The following is a 23,865-nucleotide window of genomic DNA, read 5'->3' as shown; positions in this document are numbered from 1 at the left end:
GCTGTAAGGGTTATTCTGCTACCTTGGGGCATTCCCCATATAATCAACCTGTTCAACATCAGAAGACATAGTAGAATTAGATGGAAAAGTAGTAGAGGATGAAGCAAACACACCTCCCGCAGTACAGTTCACACTGTAATGCGGGCCACCACAAAACTCGTAGCCAACTTTCGCTGCATGAACCGGCATATGGAGTTGGTCAATCTTCTTGGCTAGAAGCTCCACCTGAGCTGCCAAGGCTGCTGTAGAGTCCGCTTGGTTGACCACTCCTTGTCTTCCTGGTCGGCTCCTAGAGGATTGCCACTGATAGTTGTTCATGGCCATTTCCTCTATCAGGTTCTGAGCCTGCTCGAGCGTCTTACTGTTTAGCGTCCCACCTGCTGCAGCATCCACCATTTGCCTCGTTGCAAGGCTCAACCCGCTGTAGAAGGTCTGAACCTGCATCCACACTGGCAATCCGTGATGTGGGCAGCATCTCAAAAGATCTTTAAACCTCTCCCATGCATCGTACATGCTTTCATCATCAAACTACACAAAAGAAGATATGTCATTTCTAAGTATAGCAGTTTTAGCGGGAGGAAAATACTTTTATAAAAAATTTTCAGCCAACGCCCTCCAGTTAGTAATCGTTTATTGTGGAAGGGATTGCAACCATCTCTTAGCTTTGTCCCTCAAGGAAAATGGAAACAATCTCAGTCGAATGGCGTCATCAGTTGTTCCGTTTATCTTGAATGTGTCACAAATCTCTAAAAAAATAAAGATATGTGCATTGGGATCCTAGCTGGGCAATCCTCCAAACTGCACACTCTGCTGGATCATCTGGATCACGTTGGCTTTTATTTCAAAATTGTTGGCCGCTACAGCAGGACTGACTATACTAGTTTTCGTCCCATCCAAAGATGGTCAAGCAAACTCGTACATTGTCCTCTAATCCTCATCGGCCTGGGGGTTGAGGTTCTCCATCGCGTCAGTTCCTTGAACCTGAATTGTAACTCCGTCCTCTTCCTCAACTGCCTGCAAACGTTGTCTCAATAATCTAAGAGAGCACTCCGGGTCAGATAAGGGGGCTATGGGATCAGGGTTAGAGCTCCTGGTCATATACTACCTGAAACCGACAACCAAACAACCACCAATCAATCAAAAATAATATAAAAAAATAAAGAATAAATGAATAAACAAATAATGACTAAATTAACATAAAAATAATTCACGCTAGTTCACCATTACTGTTCCCCTGCAACGGCGCAAAAAACTTGATGGTCTATTTATGCAACCTACACCTAAGGCAGTGAACCTACCGATGCAGCCTAGTACTAGTGAGTATCAAGGTCGTATCCCTGGAAATCGGGTGAACCTAGAGTTACTACTGTTTGCTATGTTATCTAGTCTGAAATAGGGTGTGAAAGTTCTAACGTTACCAGCTAATGGTTATGAGTGCAAATAAGTAAATGAAGGACAACGAACAATAAAAAAAACAATTGCAAAGAGAGAAACAAACCTAAAAGGGGGCCTAAGTAATGGAATTCTAAAGATGGATTTTATGGATTGTCGATCTTACTTACCCGTGCCTAAATCCTGAATTAAACCCGGTTCCTCTCTCGAGCTTACCGAGTTCCTAAACCTGCACTAACCTAATGGAATCTCTTCCTATCGGATTACTACAGATTAGCATTAAGCATGATTTAAAACTATTAAGAGTTATTAATTCTTAATCCGGCGAGTAAATCAACCTTATCTCTAAGTGTTAACTACCAGTTCTTACTATTCAATGTCCAGTTGTAACAAGCATTTCTCAATGTCAAGAAACAACCCACAAACAATTAATTCAACGTCTCAAATTAACTGAATCAAACTTTTATTACTAAATAGCAAGAAGATTGCAAGAATGACAATAATAAATCTAACAATTATGCATAATCCATCAACAAAGGTGAACCCCAATGGGTTCAAAAGATCTAGCTATTTATGTTCATGGTTAAAGCAATTAAGGAACAAAATAAGGAAAAGAAAACTAAAGGCATGTACACCCTTCTCTTTCAAGTTGAATGAGAAACCCTAAATTAGCAAATTCGAAATCTCAAACCCTAGTTTCCTCTTGAATGCTCCCAAAGTTTGTCTTGATCTTCAATTCAATGTTGGAACAAGTGAAATCCCTCATTCAATTGATGAATTTGATCTCTTAAGGTCTACAATTGAGGTATAGGAAACAATTGATTAAGTGTGTGTCTTGGAATTGAGTCCAAAATTCATGTGTTTTCCAAAAGAACTCAAAATTGCCTATATAGTTGATTCAAGCATGGTGAGTCCGAGGCGGTCTTTGAATCATGGAGTCTATTGTGCTGACTCCTTCCAAGCCGTGCCCAAGCCGGTGCTGAGCCACCACAGGCCGTGTTGGAGGCCGTGGTGGCTTTGAAAGCCGTGCTAAAATGGCATAATTGGGGATAGCTTATTGGCAATTCGCCCAATTTGATGGATTTTGGTCCGTCATCACACGTATTTCCCTCGATTATTGATGGTGTCCTTCGAAAATGACCTGAAACGAGAAAGGAAACAAAAGACAGGTGATTCTAGCATAAAACGGGATAATCATGCATAAAAATGTAAACAATCGGGCATGAAAACATGTGTAGTATGATGCTTATCATCTGCATCGATAGGTTTACTGCCTTAGATTGTAGCTACACAAATAGCATATCAAGTTTTTGGCATCGTTGCCGGGGAAAATTTTGTGTGAACTAGAGTGAATTTGTGTTTGTGTTAATCTAGCCATTTTTATTTGTTTTATCTTTTCAATTTTTTCTATATATATTCTTTATTATTGTGTTCTTTGGTTGTTGCCTTTCCATTTCAGGTAGTTTATGACCAAGAGCTCTAATCCTACTCCCGTAGACCCTCTTGCTGAACTAGAGCGATCCTTCCATTTGTCGAGGAAGCTTATACAAGAAGAAGAGGAGGCGCGGATAGAGTTTGAAGCCCTTGTGAATAGACCAGCAGGGATGGGAGACAACAATCGGGCTGCGGATGAAGCTAGGACAATGTACGAGTTTGCTAGACCTCCTCTTGAGGGGACACAGATGAGTATATTGCGATCACTGGCAGCCAACAATTTCAAAATAAAGCCAAACGTGATACAGATGGTGCAAAATAGTGTACAATTTGGGGGTCTGCCGAGCGATGACCTAGACGCTCACATCTCTAACTTCTTGGAGATCTATGACACCTTCAAGACAAATGGAACAACTGATGATGCCATTCGCTTGAGGCTGTTTCCTTTTTCTCTGAGGGACCGTGCGAAATGATGGTTGTAGTCGCTCCCAGCCAACACTATTATGACATGGAGATTATTAGCTGAGAAATTTCTCTACAAGTACTTTCCTCCAGCTAAGACTGCTAAATTGAGGAATGACATTTCTTCTTTTGTGCAGATGGAAGACGGGAGCATGTATGATGCCTGGGAAAGGTACAAGGACTTGTTGAGATATTGTCCACACCACGGTCTACTAGTCTGGATGCAGGTTCAGACATTTTATAGTGGTTTGAACCTTACTACTAGACAGATGGTTGATGCAGCCGCAAGAGGGGCTGCTGAACAGTAAGACGCCCGAGCAGGCTCAGAACTTAATAGAGGAGATGGCCATGAACAATTATCAGTGGCAGACTTCTAGGAGCCGACCAGTGAGGCAGGGAGTTGTCAATCATTTGGATTCTACAACAGCTTTGGCAGCTCAGGTGGAGCTATTGGCTAAGAAAATCGACCAGCTCCAGATGCCAGCCCATGCAGCTTAAAGCAGCTGTGAGTTTTGCGATGGCCCTCATTTCAGTGCGAACTGTAATATGGGAGGTTTTTTTGCTAGTACTTCTATTTCTTATTCCTCTTCTGTTTTATCCACTGACCTTTAGCAGGTAAATTATATGGGCAATGGCCTGAGGCAACAAGGGAACCCGTATAATAACACTTACAACCCAGGGTAGCGTAATCATTCGAACTTCAGTTGGAGAAACAACAACGCCCAGGGTCTACTAGGCTTTCAGAGACTTCATCAGCAGCAACCATAGCAGCAACAGCAGGCTGGACCATAAAAAATTCCTCCACCACCTGAGAAGAAATCTAACTTGGAGGAGCTGATGATGAAGTTTGTCACGTCTACTGAAACGAGGTTCCAGCAGACCAACAATGCTCTTAGAAATCAGCAAGCGTCCATTCAGAACCTGAAGAGTCAGATTAGGCAGATTTCTAAGATGTTGTCTGAGAGGCAACAAGGAGTGCTCCCCAGCACTACAGAGCCCAACCCGAGGGAGCATGTGAACGCAATCATGTTACGATCAGGTAAATTTATTCCTGGTCCTTCTTCTATTTCTAACACTAATGCTGATGTGTAGGTAATTCAAGAAGGGAAGTTGAAGCTACCAAGCCGGAGTCATACCCATGATAAATATGCATATGAAGAGATTAGAAAATTAGCCGTCCACCACGGTTTAAGGCCACCACAGTGCAACACGGTGTCTGCGTCCTGCCTTGCGTGATGAACATGTACGTAAGCACAAAATAAAATCAGCCGTCCAGCACAGCTTCCGAAGGCACCACGGGCAGCAACACTAGGCCATGCTGACCAGTATGGCCATGCCCTCGCCCGTGGTGGATTGGGATGAGGATAAAGCTTCAGGGTTCAACACGCTTGCCCTTGCCTGTGCTGATCCCCATTACTATATAAGCATGCCATTTAAAAAAAATTTCCAATTTTTCCCTCTAAGCTCTAAGGTGTTGTTTTTCCTTTTTCTTGATTTTTTCTTACCTGTCATGGCAATTTCAAGTAAGTCTCTCCAACTTTTGCTTTTATTTGGTTAAATTTGATTTTTCTTATAAGTAATTTTTATAAGTCAAATTATAGCCTTTATGCTGCTTAATTTTTAATAGAATTTAGTGTTAACTTGATTTCTTGTTCGAATACTAATGATTGACTGTATTAGGTAATATGAGGGATCGCGATCAATCCCGTCGAAAGCAACCGCAACGCACTGCTACCAGCAAGCGCCCGCATGGTGAAGGAACATCTTCCTCCACTTCACCTTCATTAGCACCAGCACCCCCACCACAACAGCAACTAGTCTGAGCACGAAGAGCACCAGCTGCAAATCCACCCGCACCTGGTCGACATCCCTTATGGACATTTCAAAATGCTGATAATGAGAGCTGCTTCCAAGTCATGAGATGGAAGCAAGTAATGCCTGGACGTTGCATCGACTTTGTATCCCTAGAGAGAGTGGGATTGGCTCAGGATGTGCGTGCCCTGCTCAACACTCTGCCTTGCGCATGGTTCTTCGACATCATTGAGCCAACCTACTGCGAGCTCACAATTGAATTCCTCAACACCTTCTTTCTGTAGCAACAGATCACAAACTAGCATCAGCATGATGCAGTTTACTTGAGACTTGGAGGAAGGGAGTTCTCGATGTAGTTCCACAATTCAGCATGCATTTGGGATTATGGACTGAGCAGGAGACCTCGGACGAAGAGTATCAGGGATGCATCTACATCAACCCAATCTCATACGACACCATGTGGGATTCATTAGTATTCAGGCCAGAATTATACTACCCCAGTAGGTCTAAGGCGTCTAGCCTTCTGGATCATCTCCGCTATCTCCATACTTTGTTAGCTTACATGATTCCAGGTAGGGGAGATAGTTTTGGAGCGGTCACATAGAATAATGTATTCATCCTCTGAGCTATGCAACATCGTAAGATGCTTGACTTAGGATATCTATTGGCTCGTCAAGTCCGTTCATTCATAGTCAACGCCCAGAAGAAGATGCACTGTTCTTTTGGCCCGTATGTGACTAGGTTTGCTAAGAGATTGGATGTATTGGACGACTGTCTGTCCGAGCTTTCTCAAATTGGTGATATGACACCACTAGGGATCAGACAGATGATCAACATGCAGATGATCATGGATACTCAACACCCACATGGCATAGATTACAGGCTCGTCAGCATAATAGTAAGGGAGGCTAGAGACGCAACAGCTAGAGGAGCCCAAGACCCTACGGCTGAGATTCCAGATGTTAGGATTCGTAACTCAACCAGAGTGTTTATCCCTACATCTGGAGCCTCCTCTTCTTATTCTGCAGGGACATCGAGTGCTCAGATTAGTGCCTTTGGCTCACCGACTAGATCGAGTTTGCGAATTACAGCAGCAACACTATATTGAGTTTGTACAGCACAGAAAGGAGTTTGGGCAGTTTCAAAAGGAGACTAGGGCACAGTTTCAGGGTTTAAACGATATGCTCCAGGCAGCTTATGCATGGGCTGGATAGGCAGGCCAGCCAAACAGACCAAATGGCGAAGCAGATACAAAAGATGGCGGAGACTGGAGCACAAAATCAGTGATTCATTGATGATATGGAGTTTGATCTAGCAGGTTGCTTCACGGACCCTGTGCCACCACCACCGCCCCCTCCTTCAGCGCCTTCCCTTACTCCTCACCCTTCAGCCGAACCAGCTAGTGAGGATGCGCCTTCGGCAGACTACCAGCAGTGACAAAAAAAAAATTTATGTTCTATTTCTTTTTGCTAAATTAACAAATAGCAAATTTCACTCTAGTTTTCAAACAATTCCCCGGCAACGGCGCCAAAAACTTGATGGTTTGCTAATCGTGTTAGCTACAATCTAAGGCAGTGTACCTATCGATGCAGTCTAGCACTAATGGCGAGTATCAAGGTCGTATTCCTCGGGAAAGCGAAAGCCTAGAGTTACTCCTTTGTTCTTTGTTATATTAACCTAAAATGGATGATGAATAAATTCTAAACTAACTATTAACTACGAGCTAAGTCCTAAGGGAGATGCAGGAGTAATTGATAAGTGAAATAATCAAGACAAGAAGACAAACCCAAAGGGAATCTAAACTAGTTGGCAATCAAACAAAAGATAAAGGATCGGTGAGTCTAATTATGCTACCCGTGGACAAATTCTTAACCCAATTCGGTTTCTCTCTCGAGATAACCGAATTCCTAAACCTAATAACCTAAAGTTGGAATCTCTTCCTAACGATTGATTCTTAAATTAGCATTAAGCTTTAATCCGCCTCTATTAAGCTTTGTTAATTCTTAATCCAGCTAGTTAATTATCCTTATCTCTAAGCGATTATTAACTAGTTTTTGCTATTCAAAATTCCAATTGCCAAACGGATTTCTCAATCTCATAAAGCAATCTAAACATCACAATTCACAACGTCTCATGAATAATGCATAATCTTATTAGTACTGAAAACAAGAAGAATATAAAACCAACTCGAACAATCCAACAATATAATATCAAGCCAACATAGTAAAGAAATCCCAATGGATTAAATCAATCTAGCTAATCATGTTCATTCTCAAAATATACAAGAATTCAATTACAACAATAAGCAAAGGTAGAGAAAACCCGATTACACCCTTGGATGAGAGTAAACAGCCCCAAATCCTTTTGCTCCAATTGAATCGATTCTTGTTCCTCTTGCTCGATTTGAAAATCAATCAACGAACCTAGCCTAATCTTCGATCCTTCAAGGAAATCCGATTGAATCCTTGATCCAAGTCTCCTTTTTCCTTGGTCTCAGCTCAGAAAACCCTTAGGGAGAGAAAAATTAGGGTTTTGGGACGTTCTCACCCTAGCCTCCTCTTTCTATTCTTTTCATTCTTTTAATTAATACCCGCTGTCGCCTCCAACACGGCCGTGTTCCTAGCCGTGTTCTAAACACGGGATGGTGTTCCTAGACGTGTTACTCTCTGTGGCCGTGCTCCCTAAAATCTACTTCTTCTTTGATGTCCAACACGGCCATGTTTGTCCCCGTGTTGGTAACACGGCCCATGTTTTATGACCGTGTTGAGAACACGGCCAGTGTTGAGAACACGGCCAGTGTTGAGAATAACACGGCCATGTTCAGCTTCCTCATGCTCGTACTTAGCTCGTTTCGGCAGCCTTGACGTCCAATTATGCTCCAATTCTTTCCTTTTTCATCCTTTGACCTCTTTTGGACATAATGCACATAAACATATGTATAAGGTGAGTGTTGAGACCAATTCACATCCAAATGTCCATAAATCAATCTTAAAAACCCCATTTAGATGTGTGTATTTTACGCACATCAAATAACCCCACACTTAGCTCATTGCTTGTCCTCAAGCAATCAAAAGTAAAATAAGAAAAATAAACCACTAAGGAACAATACTTAAACTGACAAAAAAGCTAGAGAGTTCCTGCACATATCCTTAACAAGCACAAGTCAAACAAAAAGAAACGAAGCAATCAATTCAAGTATCACAACCAAGATGCCAATAATTCACAAAATACTATCTCAAGGAAATTATTTAGAACCATTTCCTCACCAGATTCACTCTAAATCACTCAAAGTGTTTAAAGGGTAGTGTTTAATCGCTCAATGCATCAACTACTGCCTTACTTACTATATGCTTGCTCTTAAATCCTACTCCTACCACTTATGGAGAGTCAACAACCATGTCAAGAGGTCTTTATAAGGGTTGTAATGGGGATTAGGTAAGGGTAGGTAAATTTGGTCAGAGTTGAACCTATGGTGTTCTGCAATGAAATACATGACATGCACACAAGTCACAATGATCACAATGGGTAAACAATGGATAGTAGTCCAAGGTGGGAAATAGGAATCAAGTCAAAATGTTTAGCTCACTTACTTTCTTTCTTTTCATCACCTTTCCCTCTTTTTTTTTCAAATATTTTCTTCTTTCTTTTTTTTTTTGGATTGAAGTAAGCTGCTACAAGATTCTAAAGCTATTCCCAAGACAAAAGTTCCCAATAAAAACAACTCATGTGCAAAATCATAACCCAAAGCAGAATAAAACTAAGTGGTAATAGAATATGATAAAAAAAATGGTGAAAGAAAGGGTTATCTACAGAATCAATAAACAAATGAAGGATATTTGGCTATAATTAAAAACCTAAGTGCCTCTATCATACCAAAGTGTTAAACTCTCCTTGTGGCCCTCATAAGCATTACCGAGCAAGTTCTAAAAGTAAAGATAGTAATTGGCACTCTCAACAAGAAATAAATACAAGCATATAAAGTGTATGCTTACAATTTAGGCTCAATTTCTCACAAGTGTGCTTTTTGAGTAGGTTCCAAACAAAAATCATCAAAACAGAATTAAATAAACCAAAGCAACTTAGTGCAAAACTCAAACTAATTATCTTACATTCTTCCGCAAGACTTAACACTATCGGTTTTACCCAATCACATGGACATAAACAACATTTCAAAAGCAAGTCAACAGTAAGAGCATCGAAACAAAGTGAAAAATTTTCAAAATTTTACAAAAAATTGCACAAAGAATAAACAAATAACTGAGATGGAATAAATGAAATGCGATATATACACTAGAAAAGGATCTGAATTTCATATACAAAATAATAGAACATGAAAGTAAGTATATATTGATATCACCACCCCACACTTGAAGGACACATTGTCCTCAGTGTACAAAATATATGAAATGAAAAAGGAAAAAGAAACAAATCATACGATTATGGCTCCGGGAGTGAAAGGAGGTGCATCGGCCGGGTATATCAGTATACCGGTCTATGGTAGAGGAGTGGCTGCAAATAATAAAATAAGGAATTAAAATCGAAACTGAAATAAAAATTAAATAAAATATGAAAACTAAAACTAATAAAATGTTTCAAAATGAAAGGGTTAAAAAAAATAAAAAATGAAAAAGAAATAAAATAAAATTTAGGGTGCCTCCCAAAAGCGCTTCTTTTTGATGTGATGAGTCCTCTTAGCTGGACTCATGGTGAAAAGCAAACGGACGTGATCGACGACTATCCATCCTTCTTCCAAGCAAATGGCTTCAAGTATCCACTTAGAGGGATAATCGTCGATTTCCTCTTCCCGACTATCAAGCAAGCTGCCAGTATGATGGGCAAAACTCGCTCCTCGTATAATTGCACGTAGTCTTGATGCTCTAGGGTCTCTTCCAATTTGAAAGTTGGAGTTTCGACCATTGGAAGGATCGATGGTTGGGCAATTTCTTCAGGAGTGTCGATGGTTTTCTTTAGTTCTTGGCTTGGTTCACTTGCTAGAAGAAACTCGAGCTCCTCTAAGACTTCTTCATTGGATAACTCGTGCTCATCTTCCATCATCGATGGGACTTGTGGAAAATCTACCAACAATTCCTCTAACTGCAACTCAGCATCATCAACTGTACATTCCTGTTGATAGTCTTTGAGAGGAATTATGTTCGCCTCTTCCTTTTCTGGTTCCATCTCCATGTTCGAAGTAAATCACCGCGGAAGCATCATCGTCAAACATAGTAGATAAACCAGAAAAATTCTCATCTGAACGCAAAGTGACGGCACCCAAGTGTTCCTCGGATTCAGCAGTGTTTGATGGAGTTCCCAACTGCTCTTCCGCTAGTAACTTGAAAATCAAGCCTACTTGATGCTCTATGTTGTTAATCGAGGTTTGTTGATCTTCAAGTATCCTCTCTGTTTGTCGGAATCTATCATCAAGACTTGTAATGAACCTCATCATCAGCTCCTTCGACACTAACTCTTCATCTTGAGTTGAAGGTGCAAGATTAGAGTTCTTGATGTGGTTCTTTGAGATTCAGTGGTTCTGGGCCATCTAAGCTCCATCCATAGGGTGAATGAGTGCTCCACTCTTGATTATAGGTGCTTCCATATGAGTCATTTGGCCAATTGCCCGTATAATTCACTTGTTCACAGTTATAAGAATAAGGAGTAAAATCACTGCACAATGGACAATCATTACTCAAATGTAAACCACAACAAAATTCACAAAAAACTTGAGATGAAAGGATAGGAGTGGAGAGTTGATCGGTAGCCCTGCAAAATGATTCCACTCGAGCTTCTAAAGATGTACGGGTATCCCAATTTTTAGCACTCTCTTGGTTCCTAATCCCATTTTCCAATGCGTCATACAAAGAGTTTGAGTTTAGCATTGAACTTCCTTATCATTCACTATCTGAATCATAAACTTAAACTAAATAAATATGTACAAATAAAATAGAATAAATAAACAAATAAAAATAAAAATCATAAAATAATAAGAAAGAAAAAAAAATGGCTAAATTAACAAATAGCAAATTTCACTCTAGTTTTCAAACAATTCCCTGGCAACGGCGCCAAAAACTTGATGGTTTGCTAATCGTGTTAGCTACAATCTAAGGCAGTGTACCTAACGATGCAGTCTAGCACTAATGGCGAGTATCAAGGTCGTATTCCTCGGGAAAGCGAAAGCCCAGAGTTACTCCTTTGTTCTTTGTTATATTAACCTAAAATGGATGATGAATAAATTCTAAACTAACTATTAACTACGAGCTAAGTTCTAAAGGAGATGCAGAAGTAATTGATAAGTGAAATAATCAAGACAAGAAGACAAACCCAAAGGGAATCTAAACTAGTTGGCAATCAAACAAAAGATAAAGGATCGGTGAGTCTAATTATGCTACCCGTGGACAAATTCTTAACCCAATTCGGTTTCTCTCTCGAGATAACCGAATTCCTAAACCTAATAACCTAAAGTTGGAATCTTTTTCTAACGATTGATTCTTAAATTAGCATTAAGCTTTAATCCGCCTCTATTAAGCTTTGTTAATTCTTAATCCGGCTAGTTAATTATCCTTATCTCTAAGCGATTATTAACCAGTTCTTGCTATTCAAAATTCCAATTGCTAAACGGATTTCTCAATCTCATAAAGCAATCTAAACATCACAATTCACAACGTCTCATGAATAATGCATAATCTTATTAATACTGAAAACAAGAAGAATACAAAACCAACTCGAACAATCCAACAATATAATATCAAGCCAACATAGTAAAGAAATCCCAATGGATTAAATCAATCTAGCTAATCATGTTCATTCTCAAAATATACAAGAATTCAATTACAACAATAAGCAAAGGTAGAGAAAACCCGATTACACCCTTGGATGAGAGTAAACAGCCCCAAATCCTTTTGCTCCAATTGAATCGATTCTTGTTCCTCTTGCTCGATTTGAAAATCAATCAACGAACCTAGCCTAATCTTCGATCCTTCAAGGAAATCCGATTGAAACCTTGATCCAAGTCTCCTTTTTCCTTGGTCTCAGCTCAGAAAACCCTTAGGGAGAGAAAAATTAGGGTTTTGGGACGTTCTCACCCTAGCCTCCTCTTTCTCTTCTTTTCGTTCTTTTAATTAATACCCCCTGTCGCCTCCAACACGGCCGTGTTCCTTTCCGTGTTCTAAACACGGGATGGTGTTCCTGGATGTGTTACTCTCTGTGGTCGTGCTCCCTAAAATCTACTTCTTCTTTGATGTCCAACACGGCCGTGTTTGTCCCCGTATTGGTAACACGGCCCATGTTTTGTGACCGTGTTGAGAACACGGCCAGTGTTGAGAACAACACGGCCATGTTCAGCTTCCTCATGCTTGTACTTAGCTCGTTTCGGCAGCCTTGACGTCCAATTATGCTCCAATTCTTTCCTTTTTCATCCTTTGACCTCTTTTGGACCTAATGCACACAAACATATGTATAAGGTGAGTGTTGAGACCAATTCACATCCAAATGTCCATAAAATCAATCTTAAAAACCCCATTTAGATGTGTGTATTTTACGCACATCAATTTTCATTTTATGTTAGTTTATTTCATTTTCCTTTCATGTTATGTTATTTTAGTGGAGCACTTTACTTTTCCTTCTTGATATATACATTTAATATTATCTTCATTTTTCTGATGTGCTAGTTATGTACTATACCCAGTTTTATTTTTCTAACACTGTAGGCAATGTTATACTCAAGTGTGGGGTAGGTATCTGTGGCTCTATCCCTTGATTGTTTAGGCAATGATAATTGACTATTCTTAGGATGTTAGGACCTAGGTTTTTCATGACATTTAAGCTTAGTTTAATAATGACTTAATTCACACATTAGTAATTGACTGTACCTCTCGATTTTTTATTCTTGAAAGTAATTTCATTGTATTCGATATGTCAATTTGGCCGGGTTAAACCGGTGTTACTTGAGTTCCTTGAAAATTTACAACCTTTGACTTTGAACTTTGATTATGCCAATCTCTTATACAATTTATCTCATGATTTTTCTTGTTTGAGTGTGCGCTGTACTTAATTTTGTTTCTAGAACTTGCTCTATAATGCTTATTGAGGTTACATGACTTTTTGAATACCATTAGATGATTTGGGCAACTTAGGAATTCACATCTGGCCAAAAGCCTACCCTTTGTTTCCATTAGTCAGCTAGTTTGAGCCTTAACCTTTTCTTCATGATTTACACCTATACACTACACATACACCATTCTATACATCTATCTTTCCTTTCACCTTGTATACTGAGTAATTATGTGTTATGCTTCTTCATTTATGGAATCATAGTGCCTAACTTTGTTATAAATTCACTTAGTCTTTTTAGTCATTCTTTGATGCTCCCTTCAATCCAAATTGGATAACTATTCTCATTGATTATGTCCCTAATCATGCAGCCCCTATATAAGCTCCTGTAATATGTATACATATTATATTATATTAAAAAAAAGAATTTTTGACTTATTTCTTAGCTCTTAACTCTTCTGAATTTAATTCTTGTGAGCATCATTTACTTCAAATAAGGTTTAGTGAATATTTTTATTATTTTGGTATTCAGCTCCTAAAGCATTCATTTTAAATAATTGCATGATTTTTCAGTATACTTTACACTTCTATCCAAATATTCTTACTTTTACCTTAGCCACATTTCAACCCTTGTAAAGACCCTGTGATTTTGGTATTCATTTATTCACGGTAGCAAAGATGAGATTGATGAGCAAGCTTATGGTAAACAGGTTGTGAGCAGCTGCGTTGAGGGAATTTTCTTGTTTACCTGTAAACACTGTGAGTGATTTGAAAGATTCCTGTGAGGCAATGGTTCTTAGTCTTTAATGCTGAATTATTATATAAGTTGTACTTCAAGATGGTATTATTATAGTTTTTCTTTAAATGTGTATAACTTGTTAGTTACTTGAGTTTCATTCTTTATATGTTGAATAAGGTTGAGTTATGAACTTTAACATGCATTTTGAGGGGTGATTGTTGCTTGTGCATGTATTGAGTTATTGATTGCTTGAGGACTAGCAAAAGCTTAACTGTGGGGTGATTTGATGTGCATCATCGACAGGTTCACTGCCTTAAATTGTAGCTACACAAAAAGCCTATCACGGGTCGCCCTAATTTCTGCATAGGTCACTCTTTATGAGTTTTGAATCTATCCGGCCATTTTTGTTATTACTCTTCTTTTTTACTTTTTTAGACATAATATAGCTTTAGCCTGTCGCAGTAGGTAGGTTAGGTGAATTCATTCTCATCCAAGTCGGAGATCTTCACCACCCTTTGGGAGAACAACTTGGTAATGATGTACAACATTGCCCAGTGTGATCGGAACTTGCCTCTGACATCATAATAAGTTGCCTTAACTTCTTTCAAGACCAAATCCCCTTCTTTCAATGGTCAGTCCTTCACCCCTTTGTTGAATGCATTAGCAACTTGTTTTTGCTAGTATTTTCTCTACATTCTTATTGGCTGCTTGTACGACCCCATTAGCTTACAGCCTGTAAGGCAAGGACTTCTGATGTCATTATGGCCTTAAACTCCACTAGATTTGGAAGCCACTATCCGAAACCATATGGTGGGGGACCCTACATTAGCATATTAGATTATTCTCAAGAAATTTGGCCATTTGTTTGGCTCTGATTTGCATGAAAGACTTAGCTTCAATCCATTTTCAAGAAATAGTCGATTGCAACTATTATACATTGATGTCCATTATTGGCTGTGAGCCTTATTTTTCCAATAATATATATCCCCAAGTTGAGAAGGGCCACAAAGAAGACATAGCATGCAATTTGGAAGGTGGCAAGTGAATCTGGCAGTGGTGACATTTCTTGATGAACTAAACACAATCCACTTTTATTGTCAGCCAGAAGAAGCCTTGTCTTATGATCTTCTTGGCTAAATAAGGGTAGCTCATATGGGTTCAACATATTCTAGCGTGAAATCCTTCCATTACTTTATGTTGTTCGTCCTCGTCCATTCACCTCAAGTGCACTCCATTCGGCCCTCTTTTGTAAATCACGTCATGATGGCTAAGAAATTAGAAAGGCAACTTTTGATGAATAGCCTTATTCTTGCTTCCAGCCTCCTCGGGATACAACACCTTTTCTAGATACCGTTGTATGTCAAAATACCACGGCTTGCCATCATCCACGGTGCTTTTAACCTATCCTTCCTACTTCTTATAGCATGGCTTATACGAATATATAATTACTAGGGTCTTAAATCTAATTTACCAGGGTTTTCCCAAACCAAAGCCAGTCCTGCCAAAGCATCCTCCATCTGGTTCTGATCCCTTCCTATATGACAAATTGGCACTTCTTGAACTGTTTGGCTGCCTTCTTCACTTGTTCATGGTAAGGCCTTAAATTTTCTTCTCTTAAGTCCCACTCTATAATGATCTGTAATACTACCAACATTGAGTTCCTGGGAACTTCTACTTCATGGATTCCCATGGCTAGCAAGGTCATGAGACCAATGGCGCATGCTTCATATTTTGCCATAGTGTTCATGAATCAGAAGCTAAACTTCTTGGCTAGCGGGATTCACTCAAGTTGTCAGCATTATGTGTATTCCTGCTCCATTTTTATTAATAGTTCCATCAAAGTACAACTTCCAACTGACCACTGAAGTGGCTACCAACCCTTCGTTTGGGAATTCGAAGTCGCAAGGCTCACTTAGTTAGATATTCGATGTCAAACTTTGTTAGCATGATTATCCATTTTCCCAATTTTCCAACCAAATAGGGCATCCTCTACAGATACCTTATTGGATTATGCCTTGACACTGCCTGTACATGGTAAGATTGAAAATAGTGTCGCAGCTTCTTTGAAGACCATGCTACTGCCAAGCACATCTTCTCTACTTCGTTGTACTTAGTTTCATAGGGAAACAACTTCCTACTGATGTAGTACACGACATGCTCAATCCCTTCTTCTAAAGCTTGTGCCAACTAGCCCATGGGGCTTCTCTTTCTACTGCCACATATAGAATGAGATTCCTCTCTAGTTGAGGGGGTCATAACACTAGAGGGGCCATTAGATATTCCTTGATCCGTCTAAAGGCTGCTTGGTATTATTCATCCTAAACTGCCTTCTAACCCTTCTTCAGTAGCTTGTAAATGGGCGAGCAAATCAATGTGAGCTTTGTGATAAACCTGCTGATATACTTCACCCTTCCTAGAAAACCCTTGACTTCTTTCTCTATTTTGGGCGTGACGTGTCTTAGATGGCCTTTACTTTATCTAGGTCCACCTCTGATATGCATAGTTTTAGACATATTTGCTTGCATATTATTGCGTATTTTCTTAGCAATTATTGTGCTTTCATTCCAAGATCACCAGTGTTTTGTGTTCTTTTGCATTTCAGGAGAATGTATAGGACCATCATTAGTATTTGAGCAATTATAGATCAATACATGCGACAACAGATGGGAATTCATCAAGATCGGACAAGAGCTCGCAGTGCATACATTGAGCACGGCCTAGGTCAAGGCCGTGCTGATCACCACGGCCTGGACTCTGGCCTTGACCCACCATGAGCTTTTGGTCTTCAAATGGCATTTTGGGCATAGTTTCCATAGCCACCACGGCCTCCAGCACGGCCCGTGGTGGCTCAGCACCGGCGGGGGTACGGCTATGAAGAAACCCTAATTATTGAGATTCGAATGTTCAGCACGGCCTCGACACGACGGCTGTGCTGAGAAAATTATATAAGGAAAGCTATTTTTTTTAGGGTTAACTAAGCAAGAAGTGAGAGAGAGCCCTAGCAACTGGTTCGGTTTTTGCATAGTGTTGAGTTCGGGAGAGAGTTGCAGAGAGGAAGAATCCCAGAATCGCAAGGTTCCAAATGCAAAATAGTAGTGGAGCAATTCAAGAGGCAATTTAGGAGATTAATCATAATGCAGATCCAGATTTGGAGCTGTTTATCCAATTCGAGAGAAAAGGGGTGTACATGTTTCATTTTCATTATTCTTCCATTGTAATTGATTTCCTAGTTGTTTTAAACATGAACATGTTTAGCTATATTGATTAAATCCATTGGGATTTCTTTACTTTGTTGGCTTAATATTATATTGTTGGATTGTTTGAGTTAGTTTTGTATTCTTCTTGCTTTCAATATTAATAAGATAATGCATTATTCATGAGACGCTATGAATTGTGGTGTTTAGATTGCTTTTCTTTGTTGTTCATTGTCCTTAGAAAATAATTGATGGTGTTTTACACATCAGCCCTGTCGGGTTAAACCGATATTATTTAATTATTTTTCAAATTTTTGAATTTTAACTTAGAACGTTGATAATGTCATATGCATGTGTTTCTTAAGCAATGATTCAATTAATGATGTTGTGAACCAATTGCACCTAATACCAAAACTCAAAGTGAGATTTTGAGCCTGTTGAGCATTCATTATATTTATGCTCTTTATATTTCTTGTTTGAGTGTGCATTGTACTTGACTTTGCTTCTAGAACTTGCTTTGTAATGCTTTTTGAAGTTACATGAATATTGTGAATACCATGAGATGATTTGGGCGATTTAAGATTCACCACATTTAGCCAAAAGCCTACCCTTTATGTTTCCATTAGTTAGCTAGTTTTGAGCCTTAACCTTTCTTCATAATCTACACCTATACACTTCAATTATCCCATTCTTTACATTTATCTTTCCTTTACCCTTATGCTGGAATTTCTTTTTTGTGATTTGCTCACCCTTATGTGGGATTAAAATGCCAGTTGCTATGTTGGTAAATTCACTAAATTTTTTTATATTTTAAATGCTCCCTCCGATCCAAACTGTATTTTTATTCTTTATGTATGCACAGTTCTTATAAGCTGCTAGTTTATTATTCAAAAAAATGATGAAGAAAATGAAAAAAAAATAACAAAAGAGAAGAAGAAAATAAACAAAATTCTTTAATTATTTATCTATTTATTGGATTTAGAGCATTTGCGAGCGTTATTCTTCGAAGTAGGGATTTTAGTGAAAAATTCTTTTTGTATATTAAGCATTTAATCCTTTGAGCATATATTGTTGTTTATCGCACGAATTCCAGCATTTTCACACTTCTTTCCCAAATCTCCGTACCTTTACCTTAGGCCCATTACAACCTTGGTAAAGACCCTTTGATTTTGGTATTTACTTATTCATAGTAGCAAAGATATGATTTATGAGCAAGCTTATGGTGAGCGGGTCTTGTGCATTTGCTTCGAGGGATTTGTTATTCACCTAATATACACTTTGAGCGACTTGAGTGATCCCTGTGAGGCATTGATTCGTGATGTTTGTGTTGAGTTGTCATTTAAGTTATTCATGCATTAATATTATTTCCATTCTCTGTTAATGATTTGCAATTTGATTTATGATTGAGTATCCTTTGAGATGTGTTGAATACTATCTCATTGTGGACTGGGGCATAAAGCATGTGAGGAATTCTTGTTGCGGTTTTGTGAGGAGAGTTGTTAATTGCTTGAGGACAAGCAATAGCTTAAGTGTGGGGTGATTTGATATGCATAGTTTTACACATATTTGCTTGCATATTATTGCGTATTTTCTTAGCAATTATTTTGCCTAGTGCTGAGTTTGGGAGAGAGTTGCAGAGAGGAAGAATCCCGGAATCGCAAGGTTCCAAATGCAAAACAGTAGTGGAGCAATTCAAGAGGCAATTTGGCAGATTAATCATAGTGCATATCCAGATTTGGAGCTGTTCATCCAATTCGAGAGAAAAGGGGTGTACATGTTTCATTTTCATTATTCTTCCATTGTAATTGATTTTCTAGTTGTTTTAAACATGAACATGCTTAGCTAGAGTGATTAAATCCATTGGGATTTCTTTACTATGTTGGCTTAATATTATGTTGTTGGATTGTTTGAGTTAGTTTTGTATTCTTCTTGCTTTCAGTATTAATAAGATAATGCATTATTCATGAGACGTTGTGAATTGTGGTGTTTAGATTGCTTTGTGTGATTGAGAAGTCCATTCGGCAATTGGAATTTTGAATAGCAAGAACTAGTTAATAATCACTTAGAGATAAGGATAATTAACTAGTCGGATTAAGAATTAACAAAGCTTAATAGAGGCGGATTAATGCTTAATGCTAATTTAAGAATCAATCGTTAGGAAGAGATTCCAACTTTAGGTTATTAGGTTTAGGAATTCGGTTATCTCGAGAGAGAAACCGAATTCAGTTAAAATTCATCCACGAGTAGCATAATTAGACTCATCAATCCTTTATCTTTTGTTTGATTGCCAACTAGTTTAGGTTCCCTTTGGGTTTGCTTTCTTGTCTTGGTTATTTCATTTATCCATTCATTCCTGCATCTCCCTTAGAACTTAGCTTGTAACTATTAGTTAGTTTAGAAATTATTCATCATTCATTTTAGGTTAATATAACAAAGAACAAAGAAGTAACTCTGGGCTTTCACTTTCCCGAGGAATACGACCTTAATACTCGCAATGAGTGCTATACTGCATCGATAGGTTCACTGCCTTAGATTGTAGCTGCATAGATAGCAACCATCAACCTCAATGCCTCTAATGCTCACTATCCGCACATGGCAAAGTGCACCGATTGTATCAAATAATAAAATGATAAATAAGAGTATCGTTCCATTGGGAACTAACTATGAATACTATTTTCATTGTTATACTATTTAGAAATCAAAATGTTGTTTGAATACAGTAATATTTGAAAGTAAATTAATATTAAAACCACAATTTAAACAATTGGTATATTTATCAAAGATAAAGCCTATTCAGGTAACAAATCCCCGAATAAGTTAAATACTTCATGGAATAAATAGCAATTAAATCAAAACCAAGAGTTGAGTTGCCATTCTATAAAATTAGGTAAAAACCTTTCTCAAGTGATTAAACCCCTAATTCCTAAGAGGAGGGAAGGAATCGCTTCTCAATCTCACTCACTTAGGTCATGCATTAAGATTAAAGAACTATTAGACTAGAGGATCTTGTAGATCTATCTCTAGTATCCTAATTAATCCTACAATCTCTAAGATATGATCAATTCATCAATAGTTATCTCTAATCAATTCATGAAAATGAATATAAGTCAATAAGTTGACTTATCAATTAAAATAGATGATTAAGCAATCAAATGAATAAAACAACTCATAGAAAAGATTTAATTGCATTAACTTTAAATCGATCCATACAATAAAAATTAGGGTTCATCAAAACCCAAATTGCAAGAAGATTAGTTCCTACACATTGTAATAAAGAAATAAAGATTAGGGAAAGAAGATCTCAAACTATTCATGGATGATTAGATGAAAATCTTCAATGTTGGAAAACAATGATGGAAATGATGTTCTTCCTTGAAAAATAACCAATCAAACCCTAAGAAATGAAAGTAAAACAAGTTTTTCTAAGTGTTCTCTCTATAGAAATGAAATAATGACGGAGTGCCCCTAAACAACCCTAAGAATTCTTGTGAATAATTAATTTTTATGATTGACACGGGGACCATACAGACACCACATGGCCGTGTCACATCCTGAGTGTATCTATAGCTAAAATCCATCTTTTGGGCCACAAGGAAGGATCACAGGGGCATGCGAGCTACCCCTATGAACCTCATGAATAATCTGCAAGCCTTGACTAGGTGACACGAGAAGGCACATAGGCGTACCACCTTCTTGTGTAATCTTCTTCATAATCTACCATTTTGATCAATCAACATGGGGAAGCCATATAGGCGTGTGCTCCCCATGCTAGAATGAAAATTTTCTGCCTCTTTAGTCTTTTTGCTCCCAATTGCGACACGGGCAAGTGTCTCCCCATGTCATGCCCGTGTTGGACTCCAAACCTTGATAGAAATGTATACCCTTAGCCCGATTCTCATGCTTTTTTATTCCAAATACCTCTCTGCCATGTAATATCCTTAGGATTTCTAAAACAACTAAAAACCAAGATCTAAACAAACAAATTAAACTCAATTGCAAGTAAAATCAATAAACAATATAGCTTAATAGTAAGTGCTTTTAGCACTTATCAAATTCTGCCACACTTGAGCAATTGCTTATCCTCAAGCAAATTGAAGAACATCCAGGAATTGAAATGATAAATTCTCTCTCCAACACTTACACATTAAATAAAGGTTAATCATTTATGATAAACCACAAACTAGGTGTTGTCCCTTGGAACCAAGAAGGAGGGTTGAATTGGTAACCTCAAATTATGGAAGTTAATGATTTTAGGTAAAAACACAAGAGATTAAGGATAATATAATGATAGTAAAGGTTAGAGAAGATGACATAATGGTTTATAGTGGTTCAAGAATGATCCTCCCTACATCCACTACTCATAAATCACACTTGAGTGTTCCACTATAATTACTAGGATTACAACCTTTGGATTTTACAAGTTCCCCCAATAACTTAGTGCTTCCAAGGCTCACACTAAACCTCGTCTCTTAGTGAATAAATCTCTCACTAAGTCCCTTAACCTTTAAGTATTAATGGTTACTCAACAACTAATTCCTTGTAATTTTAATACCTAGGCTCAGACAACAAACCTTTAGAATTTTAGTTGAACAAAGAGTTTCAACTTAATACATTTTATGAGGAAAGAAATTGAGTGTAGAATGTTGAGAAATAAATTTGCAAGAGTTTTAGTATATCTATTTCACACACTTTTAGTTATAGAGTCTTTAAGTGGGGTATTTATACACATAGAACCCCTTGGAGACGTTATAATAAGGTGAAAAACTCTTTATTTGCAGGATTGATGACTTGGCAAAAATTTCCTGAAGTCCTTAGAAGCGCCCTTGCACTTTCTAAAAAGAGATGTTGCGGCTCTAATAGCTCCAGCCACATGGCACTAATGGGATGGCTGATATCTCAACGGTTACTCACATCGCATTAATTGCGAGAACTGCCCCCGCACCATAATATCGCCCTTATGCTTGCCTTGTCCTCGCCTATAAGCACCCTCGCACTTCTCGTTGTGCTATCTTCTGCCAATTCCAATCTCAAGTTTTAACATGAAGCGCCCTCGCGCTTCTTAAGGCTTTGAATTTTTTACTGCCAGGTATCATGAGGTAATTGGCATGATGTCAGGTAGACTTTTTAACATCTTGAAGACTTTTAGTCATACGAAAAGTGCCCTTGCGACTTGGAAGCACCCTCACGCTTTTGGGATCTTTTTACAAGATTTGCTTGAAGGCTCAAGAATGTTTAGTCTATGCTTGGTTCCTTTGGTGTTCTGTCATATAAACACTCAGACATGATGTTAGTAATGTTCAATTTGAGTGTTAAGATCAAAATAGATATCAATTGCACTATAAGTCAACAGTCTCCTCCTTTTTAATTTTGACAACCAAATTGATTAGAAATTCAAAATTGATCAACTAATAATGCAATTGAACAGTTAATAACTAACATTCAAGAGTCAAAGGAATAATTCTCTTAAGGAGATTTAATAAATTATTACTCCCCCTGAATGTTTGCAATTCCTCCCCCTTAGTTTCTATAACGAAGTCATATAAGCATAATATATAAAGGATCTAGCTAAAGGTCCTTTGCAAAATTTCACATCATACTCGGTATATTACGTAAATGGTTACAAATTTTACACTGAACAGTATGGGCGACTGATTGAAGTGTGTGCATAAAAGGACCCAATTATAGTAGCAATGAGAGTGACTACTATGGGCGACTGATTGAAGTTATACAGTTCGAGTATCCTGCATAACTAACTAAGAGCATTGTACTATTTAGTGTGAATCGTTTGATCCGACGCCGAACCTGGGGACTAAAGTTCATCCTCAATATAAGCTTGTCAAGGTAAACCATAAGCGCATATTTAATAAGTATGAGCCATTCGTTTTAGTTACTCAAGCTTTTTAAGTGTATTTTTATCCTTACCTTAGCCTAAGGCATGACAAAAGTAACTGGTGGGCTATTTGCAAAATTAAACCAAGAGCTGTAGTTGAAATTCCAGAATCTTTTGAAACAATATAACTGTCTCGAGTCATACCGGCCTTCCAAGAAGATGACATTAAAGCTCATTCTATTACAATTGAAGACGTTACATAATTAATATCTTTGAATGACCCATAAGGTGAATACTTAGAAATTGAAGATGATGATAGTGTTGAGAAAAAGGAAGAGTTGAAATCAGATGATGATGATAAAGAAATGGACGAGGAGGACGGTTTGTACAATGATACTGAAAGTGATTAGAGATAATATTTTAGACGATCTTTCAATATACAATTGTATTAATTTATTATTTTAACTTTTAATCGTAAATATATATTTTGTGCAATATTATTTTCTTTTTATATATTATGTATGTATGTTTTTCTCTTATTTTAGTGAGTAGTTAGTATGAGGGGATGAGATGGGTCTACCCACAGGCTAAGGGACGGATGGGTAGGGGCGACCCGGACTAGCAGCAGATGGCTGAGCGCTAGGTGGGTGAAGGCGAGGCCGATGAGGGTTACAAGCGCCATCGACATTTTCATTACCTCCTTTGCTAGCTTGTCGTCATTTATTGTGTGACCTCCCTTATCTCCTATATCATCATTACCTGTACCACCCTCGCCATAATAGACACCTACACCATCTCCCATAACTCTTAATGCGTCAATCTAGTCACTATCCTCGGGCTTGGTGGCAGAGTTGAGTGCTACTAGGCAGTTAGTCGAACTACATTATGGGAGGTATGTTTATATAGCTTATGTTTTATCTTTATTGCTTGTTCATTTTTATCATTAAGACTAATTT

General features: G+C 38.2%; 2 non-coding genes across 2 annotated transcripts; one reads left to right on the top strand and one right to left on the bottom strand.

Moving 5' to 3' along the window:
- The first annotated feature begins 454 nt into the window (after positions 1-454).
- On the top strand, positions 455-561 carry LOC112534172. The gene has a single exon (XR_003078478.1). It is a non-coding gene; the product is annotated as a small nucleolar RNA R71 (small nucleolar RNA).
- Positions 562-3,392: 2,831 nt separating this feature from the next.
- Positions 3,393-3,499, bottom strand: LOC112534189. The gene has a single exon (XR_003078494.2). It is a non-coding gene; the product is annotated as a small nucleolar RNA R71 (small nucleolar RNA).
- Positions 3,500-23,865: the final 20,366 nt, after the last annotated feature.

The sequence above is a fragment of the Ricinus communis genome, chromosome 1 (assembly GCF_019578655.1).
Source record: "Ricinus communis isolate WT05 ecotype wild-type chromosome 1, ASM1957865v1, whole genome shotgun sequence".
NCBI lineage: Eukaryota > Viridiplantae > Streptophyta > Magnoliopsida > Malpighiales > Euphorbiaceae > Ricinus > Ricinus communis.
The sequence above is the reverse complement of the archived record's forward strand: the minus strand, read 5'-3'. Positions and strand labels throughout refer to the sequence as shown.